We start from the raw sequence: 9,039 nt of genomic DNA on the forward strand, positions 1-9,039 counted from the left end.
AACACAAACCAGTAAGTGCAATTTCACTCAAGTTATGGATGCAGAATGTCCACTTAGAGGGCAATATAAACACAAAGGAAGACTACTATGTCATACAAGCGCATATGTGAGGACAGCTAAACAACCAGTAATGCAGAGGCTTGCATTTTCTGTACCAGGACCAAATATGAAGCTAATACTGCAAGTTCTACAAAATAATAAACATGTCATAGTGCCTGGTTATCCTGTTCAGTTTTCAACAGGGGTGGCTTAATCATGCATTCTGCACATCCTCTGTGTGAGATGTTTACTGGATGGTCAAGTCTCTTCCCACATCCCAAAGATATCCTCCAAGCAACCTCCAGGTTTGTTTGTGTACAGTGTGCGCTATATGTGTATGCATGTTGCAGTGGGGCTTGTGCACACATATGGGATTAATTTCTCCTATCTGCACCTTCCGGCTGATGGAATTGGCTCCAGCTCCTTCACGGTCCTGAAACGGATTAAGCAAGTAACTGGAAAATGAATGAATATTCTACCAAATAACTGACTGAACACAGTTTTGCAAAATACAAAATTATTCAAAGAAAAAAGAATCAATGAATCAGATATTGGTTTTATAGGTTGGACGGCCGGATATTCTGACATTCAATTTACAACTAATTTCACTCTGTGATTTAAGTACAAGGGTATTATGGAAACATACTGCATGAACTGTTGACTGTTGAAATGGCTACTGAGAAAAATCTTCTCTGGAATAGATTCTAGCATGTTGTACTAAAAGACTATATTTCACTGGAAGAAAGGATCCAGTCTGGCAGTTCTGTCATCATGGAATCAGAAACAGCCAGGCGTCCACCTCGTCCTCTTCCTCCTATACCAAGCAGTGGAACAGTAGCAGATGAAATTCCTCTCAGCAGACCAAAAAAGAAAAAATCCAGAGCAGCAAATGGTATAGATGGTATAGTACAGGCAACCAACAGATGCGCCCTTCTGAAAGCAGAAAGCACCTTACTCCTGAATCAGTAGATGTCCCTTCTCAGAGGAAACTTAAGAAGAAATCTCTCCCTACAGTTGATTCTGAAACCTCATTTCCTCAACACACTGCAGCTGATGCTGCTGCATTTGAACGAGAAAGTGACAACGGACAGCAAGGTGATGAGATAACTCGCAAGTCACTGAAGAGAAGCAAGAAGACCCGACCTGCAGATATACCAGTGAACTTGGAGTTGAAGAAAATATTATCTCTGAAGAACAGTATTGAATTACCAGTGTTCACAGAGTTCCCTAGTGCTAGTCAGCCTGTGGGGAAATTCTTTGTAGAAAAAAACTGACGATTCGACGCTGCAGACTGGACTTAGTTTGTTAAAACTCTGGAACACCCAGTGTTCATCGATACCAAATCAACATGGACGGCCAGGGATGCAGCTTTGACTGTGCACAGATGCTTTAGATTGATTGGCCTTTGTGCTTGTGGAATTCTTTCAGGATTTGCACTGTGGAATATTATCACTGTCTATGTACTATGTGGGACCCGGTTGAGCACCCCTACTAACTTACTGGAACAATACCATTCTCTGGCTTACCCTGTTTAGAGCCTCATCTACCTACTGCTGGCAGTGAGCACAGTTTCTGCATTTGACAGGCTTAATCCTGCTAAAGCTTCCACTTTGCTGCAAGTATTCCTTATGCTGGACTCTGCTGCTTTAGTTTCTTTCTTTTACTTTGCTGCTCTTGTTTTGTCCTCAAGTCAGCAGATGACTAGTGACAGGATTAACCTCCTTTGGGCATCTGGCACCGAATTTTCAGTTCTATGGCCTTGGATTGTTGTAAATCTGGTGGTAACCATTTTGGTGGGACTGGCATGGACTGTCCTGTCCAGCAATCCAAAAGTGGATTACAGCGAAGAATTACTGTTTACCAAAGTTCTTGAAGACTGAAACAGATGTCAAATCCAAATCACAGTCATGACTACATCTTTTGCAGTTCCCTGCTGTACCTTTATCATATTTTTCCAAATGCTTATATTGTATTATGACTGATAAATATTTGTACAGAGGTTGCATTTTTCTGTGTTGTATATATTAGTCTTTTGTATACATTTATTTTTGAATAGATTTTTAGATTTTGATAAAACAATGTTTAGTGCCATAGATCTGTATTCTTTCCCTTAACAAATCAAATGTTTTGTCATGTGTATGACCTGTTACCTTAATTTATAAATTAATTTTGAAACATTGTTTTATAAGCAGAATGTGATCTAAGCTGAAGAGATCCACCCGTATTAATCACCAGGTTTAAGGAGGCAGGACCTAAACAGCTCAGCACTATAACTCATGCTACTGGCCCCTCCATTCTACCCACAATACCATGCTCAACTACTTCTTCCTTAGACCGGTTGTACAACAGTAGTGTTTACATCAGACAGAGAGAGAGAGATGGCCCTAGGCTACTTCAATCTGTATTTTGTCTTTTGGAGGTTGGTTGGGGAGAAGGATATAGCTGTTTATCTGCATTCATATCTCAATTGTTAATCTACCATTCCACCAAAGCTGAGGTCAGTGTGTTCCATTTTTTCCTACTTTCCCTTCAATTATCTGTTTACTTACTACCATCCTTGACAGATGTTTGCATACCCAAAGCAATTTAGGATTTTTCTTTCTGCAATTTGTCAGTCAGTATTCACGATCATTAATCTACTTTTTTCATGTTGTGGACAAAATTGTTGCATAAGCCATGTCTTTTTCATCTTTCCTAGTAACTTTTGGAATTCTAGGCATGTATATACATTTTGTGGCACCTCAGTTTGTTCCTGGGTTGCACTGATGACTCCACCAGCAACCAGTAGTGTATGGAGTAATCCAAATCACAAAGATATTCCAATACTCAACAGTACATTAAACACTTTATTGCTGCTTCACAAAGGGGCATGAAATGACCACAATGGATTTTTTTTACCTGAATTTTTTAAACAAGAAACATCTCTATAAAATTTTCATGTATGACATAGGCAGTCTTATATTTATATACATGAAAATAAACTATACCGACACAATCTCAGTTGCAAGCTTTATACAATACAAATCATGCCAATACAACTGTAGCTGCAAACATTATCCATCACTCCTGAATAGACTTCCCATACATGTCAAGCTGAGCGCCTCTTTGGCCCTCTTCAAAAGGAACCTTGACAATTGGATGGGAGCTAGGAAATTCACCCCGGGGATCACATCAGTCATCCTGCTAGACAGGGGACCAGGGAAGTAAATATTCTGGGAAGAAATAGCCAGGGAATTGTTTTGGCTAGGCTTGTATAGGCCCTAGGGCCGATAGCCTAGTACCAACCTGTGAACCTATGAACTATTTATGGAGTTACTTATTTAAAGCAGAAAACTAGTTCAGGAACAGTAAACAAAAGGATGTTTCACCACCGATGGTGATGACACTGTAAACAAACCAAAACCAAACAAATGGCTGGGTCCAGAGAAATACAGAAAGGATGACAGGTTTAGCAAAAGGGACAGATGGTGAAATGAGATGCACTACTCTAATTTAATCGTGTTATAACTTAAACCACTCTGAGAGAGCTTCACACATTTACAGATGCAATCACGATGAGACACAAAGCAGATTCTAAGAAATGTCCCACTGGTTACTGGGAGGACTTTGGATAAGGGTTTATGAAAAATCAATGAGCTGCTAAGTGAACTCAAGAAAACTGTTGGTCAAAGAAAAAAGCTCCAGGGTTTGATAAGACAGTGTACATGGATATGGTAAACAATAATGGTATCAATCATGTAAAAGTGTTTTGACAGTCTTACTAACACATTCACTATGTGACCATCCTGCCCACATCCTGACAAAACTCTATATTAAACTTGTTAAGATCTGTAGTTGTGGTATGGCCATTGAGAATATTCTAATGCATGCACCTATTTGGCACTGCTAATATGAAAACTGTCAAGGAAAATGGATTGTGACAAAGGATTTACTATTTTGGTTAAGCAGATCTGGCTAATATACTACTTCTGGAATGACGCAGGAGCAGTGAGAGATTAAGTGACTTGCTGAAAGTAACACAGCATGTAAACAAAGAAACATGGAAAATAGGGGCTTGTAGTATGCAACTTATTCACAGTTTACCTAACTGCTAAAATGCACAACACATTGAAACCTTCCAAATACCTTAATTCATTAGGCATCAACAAAGTGAAAGAAAGAACGAAAAGGAAAGATGCATCATTCAGAAGGCAAGATGTGTACAAACAAGGGATATAAGACACCGACAGATGGGCATGGTCTCAGGCTCACACTAAGGCAGCATTTTTTCTGTTATACAACTACTCTGAAAGACTTGGGGTAAACAGTTTTGAAGGATTTCAAAAAGTGGGGAGATGCACTACTGAGTGGAAACTACAAGATATTGTAGTAGAAGGTAAGACAAAAAAATGTTTTTTGGACAAATACTAGCATTTCCTCCAGCAAGTAGATAAATAAGCAGATTACCATCTACAACCAAAACATAATTTTATATAGCAAAAGGTGAATGCTGCTAACCATAAAATGAACATTGTTGTTTGCAAAAGGCACCAATCAGAAATAAAGCAATGCAGCCAACTGGACAAAATCCCAGTGGTCAGTGCCACAATAAGGAGAGCTGGCATGGTAAAGAAATCACAACAGATAAGTTAAAATGCCAAACCATGTAGTACATTATGGTAAAATTAAACTTGTTTATGCTTTACAGAGGTGATTATAACAGCTTCAATGTCATTATTCATTTGGGATGTCAATTACAACTAAAGCCAATATGATTTTAGAGCCCGTTAGCATTTGCAACGACTGCCTAAACCCAGTATTAATATCATAGGCACATATTTTAATTCTCACACAGCTAATGACTTCAAAGACAAACATTTTAAACACAGGGCTGAAACTCAGATTTGCTTTCAAGGATTTGGGGCCTTAATGCTAAAAAGGTTCATCCATGATTACTAGGCTAACAACCCCAGGGGGCCTTTTTAATACTAGCTAAGTTTCTCACATGTATTTGTCAAGTTTGGATACCCCAGGGGAAGCCATCCAGTTGTATATGTAAGGTTATATGTAGGGCATAGGTAGTCAAGCATTTATGAACTGACTTTGTCTACTAGAGACATAGGTACCAGACCAGGAGTAAATTTCCGATTTCCCATCCACTGGTACAAGTCACACTTAAATTGTGTCAGGGAAAAACTCTGCTTCACATAGATGAGAAGTCTGTTCCAGAAAAGTGGTAGTGGTAGTCAAGACACATACCTGTTCCTCCAACATACCCTATTTATGTTTCAGACAAGGTTTATGTCTGTAGATTGGGTAATTCTGATATTTTTTTGCAGGTATACAACAGGTCTATCAGAGTGAGATCAGAGGATGCTTTGTAGGCCAGGCATACACCACACAGCAATCTATAGGAGACAAAATACAGATGACTGTATGCCAATATTCAGGTAGATTATGGAGAACACTCTGCTAGTCCATGTCCTATTGTGCTACAGGATGTACCTGTAGTTCACAATAACATGGATGGCCAGAAAGAGGGGCTAGTTCTTCCTCAGTTCATATTCAGGTCTAGCTAAGTCAGTCAGAAAAATATGGGGATCATCACTGACCTGGCGAGGATCTACAGACTGGCATTTGTAATAGAGAACCAGTCAAATGATAATTTTAGTTCACTCATCATGGTAATGATATTGGTCTGGACTCACCATTATTCAGCACCCACATATGTACAAGATTCAGGGTGGAATAGCAATGTTTTGCTGCTCTCTTTTCTACTGCAACTGTCCTAGGTTACAGGGGGATTACTCAAAACCTTTATGTCCATCTTGGGTGGAGAAGCAAACTGTACATAACATGTCATCTATTGTTCATCTGGCTTTTATGTTCTTCTAGGACATCAATTACTTTTTGGTTGCCTTGATGATGACTAGTCCAAACTGATTAATTCTAGGCTATTTCAATATGTGGGTCAGTAAGATGTCCATCACTCTTGTAAAGGAAGTTCACTACATTACAAAGAGATTTGGGTTTGATTAGGTAGCTACTTCTGTAACCCTCTGTTTTTTATGTATTTCTTGGGCTTGGATTGCCAACCTTGAGTGTCAGCCACTGACTTGGTAATGGGACCCGTCTACTGGGTCTAACCACAGTCTGGCCCATTGTGATGTCAAACTCAACTGGATTGCTTTCCTGATTCTGAACTAGTACAATGCAGGAATTATAATCTAGCCACCTCTGAAGTTCTCTTCTGCATCAGTTCCTTGTAAATACCAGTGCTGATGACCCAGATCTACACACTGCCTATATCTCATCTCTGACTGATTCACTGGTTCTTGGGTCCTCCTGTCTTATACGTCCTCTCCACTTAGTTGCTTGAGAGCTGTAGTGTGAGCTTGAGCTCCAGAAAAGGGTGAAGATTTGACGTCTGATGCTGCCTTACTGTTTCTGCTTGAACATAAGCTGAGATTGGATAAGCATTACACCTCATACCAATCAGTAATTTCCCACAGCAAGGAAGCTTTCCAGTCCAGTCAGATTTATGCTGTGGACAACCAACTAATGGTGCTCTCTTCTGCATAGCTGATAGGTTGAGCAACTGCAACCCATACTCCCTTGCCTCTCAGAAGGGTCTTTCAGCAGATAAATATAATGTTTCCACTTGTCCTTTAGCAGCTAAGCTTGCCTCCATCATATCCCTATGGCCTTGTCAGTGATGTCATTGGGTCTTGGTCAGAGGATAATTTGCAGAATTACTCCAACATTTGTTTCATTACCTTTAAGTATGGCAACATAACCTACAGTCTCAAGTCTTGTCCTGTTAAGATGCTTCTATCCTCTATGGTGGTCCTGAACCCTGTTCTGCTCAAGATTTTCAGGTCCTCTTTGAAGTCAGGAATCTTTCCACCTTATGCAAAAGGAAGCATTAATCATCCCAGTTTTAAAGTAACCTTCACTAGTTTCAGTCATACTTGAGAGTTATTATTATTGTCCTATCTGAATATTCCTTTTATCTGTAAAGTTTGTTGATGGTGCTTTACAAGTAACCTGACTCCTATCATAAGGAGCACAAGCATAATGATCCACTCAGTCTGCCTTTCTGACTCAACAAATAAATGACCTTTAACAATCTACTCATGGCTTAAGATCAAAGGTTCTGCTTCGTCTTTGTCTTTCTTGATCTCAAAAAAAAACGAGGTATATATCCCATGTCTGATACAAGACGTTTGGGAGGTCACTCAGTGGAAGTTCTAGCTTTGCTGGAGTTTTCATTTTGTTTTTACTGATTGGTTTTTCAGTGACCTTCTCAATCATTGTTTTAGTTTGCTGTTTGGGATATTTTTGCAGTGACCCTAATGATAATGGACATCAGCTGGTATAACAGCCCTGTGGTTCTAATGCTTAGTCAAACACTCTGCTTGTGCTGTGCTGATGAGGTCATAACAAGGCCAAAATATGCATATCCACAGCTAGTTGGGTTTGGCTTTATTGGCCTGAAATTGTCCATTAAAACGACAAAACAAGTCATGGGCATTTAGAACTGCCAATTAGCTGAAACACCTGATGTTCATAAGGATCATTTGCATATATCCCATGTGCCTCTGATACAAGAGGTTTGGGAGGTCACTCAGTGGAAGTTCTAGCTTTGCTGGAGTTTTCAATTTGTTTTTACTGATTGGTTTTTCAATGTTACAGAGGTATGGAAACCCATTCAGGGTTAGTCACAGTAAGACACGTTGTAGACATAGTACCATCTCAGCTCACTTTCTCTTAGCCAGTAACTTGTGATGTCATTAATTTCCAACAAAAACAACAGACTCTGTTATAAATATTATAAATTCACTAATCTGCATAACTGCCATCAGCTAAGAGCAGGCTGTGGTAGCCATCTTTATTTGTAGAATGTCAGGCTATGGAGTTTGTGACTGAGTTGTCTTGAAGAGTCTTCTCAAACTGTATTCTTTTTGAAAGACAGTTGTGGTTATTGCATAGCACAATTAACTGGCTTTGTAAAGGCATCAATAAACAAGTACTTTACAGTCTATTCAAGGTTAACCCCTCTGTTTTCTGCAGGAGATAGCTACATTTTACTTCAACTTTTACTACAAATTAGTTAGCCTATGCATACTTAGACTGTTAAATGTGTTAAAACTGATTATTTGCATTGCCATGGACAAATCTGTGGTATAACCAGTAGCTAGTTAACAGAAAGTAAAGTGCAGAAAGAGCAGATCCGAAAAGTGCTTTACAGTAACTAGTAATGATTGATTTACCTTTATCAGCAAAGTTTCTAAATTAAATTGGAGATCTAACCCTGTACATCTGCAACTTCATTAATTCATTAACTTCATTCAAGGGTCGATAATACTAAGGCAAAGTTTCCCTCAATGACTGAACATGCATATTTTTTGTTAAAACTAAGCTCAGTACAATAACTTAAAAGTAGACCATGATGTCTTTAGCTCCCTTAGGATATTTCTCTATAAACATAACATAAGCAGTGAATCAATGAAGTTAGTGAATGAAATAATTTGTAGGACTGTCCCTGCAGATCTACAATTTCATACATTCAATTTAATTCACGAAATGGTAACAGACAAGAACAAGAAACACAAAAAATGCGTGTCTCCTGTCCCAAGTCTCACTCTCTCTCAAGCACATATTAATGCTTGAAAAATAATTATTTCTATGCGAGTATCTTTGACCATGCAGTCAACTTTTATCAGGTATATGGTTGGAAATCAATCCTGAAAGGTCACTCATGTCAGATTTGGTCCATTAGACATCAACTAAACAGCTCCACTGCATATCAGTTTATCAAAATTAACATTTTTAGGTTTGGGTGGGTAGTTTCCTAAATCTAAAATGAAGTTCTGCAAGCAAGGTTATTTCTTCAACTTGGTAGATTGATCTATAAATGAGACCACATCATCAACGGTAGAAAAAATGTAAACTATTTAGAAAAGGACATAAGATATACATGAAAACATTATATTTTTTGTCTCAGTGTATATATATATA

General features: G+C 38.7%; 1 pseudogene; it reads left to right on the plus strand.

Annotated features, from left to right (window-relative positions):
- The first annotated feature begins 810 nt into the window (after positions 1 to 810).
- Positions 811 to 1,950, plus strand: LOC122810078 (annotated as a pseudogene).
- Positions 1,951 to 9,039: the final 7,089 nt, after the last annotated feature.

Source organism: Protopterus annectens, chromosome 8.part1 (assembly GCF_019279795.1).
Source record: "Protopterus annectens isolate FY-2018-M chromosome 8.part1, PAN1.0, whole genome shotgun sequence".
Classification (NCBI taxonomy): Eukaryota; Metazoa; Chordata; order Ceratodontiformes; family Protopteridae; genus Protopterus; species Protopterus annectens.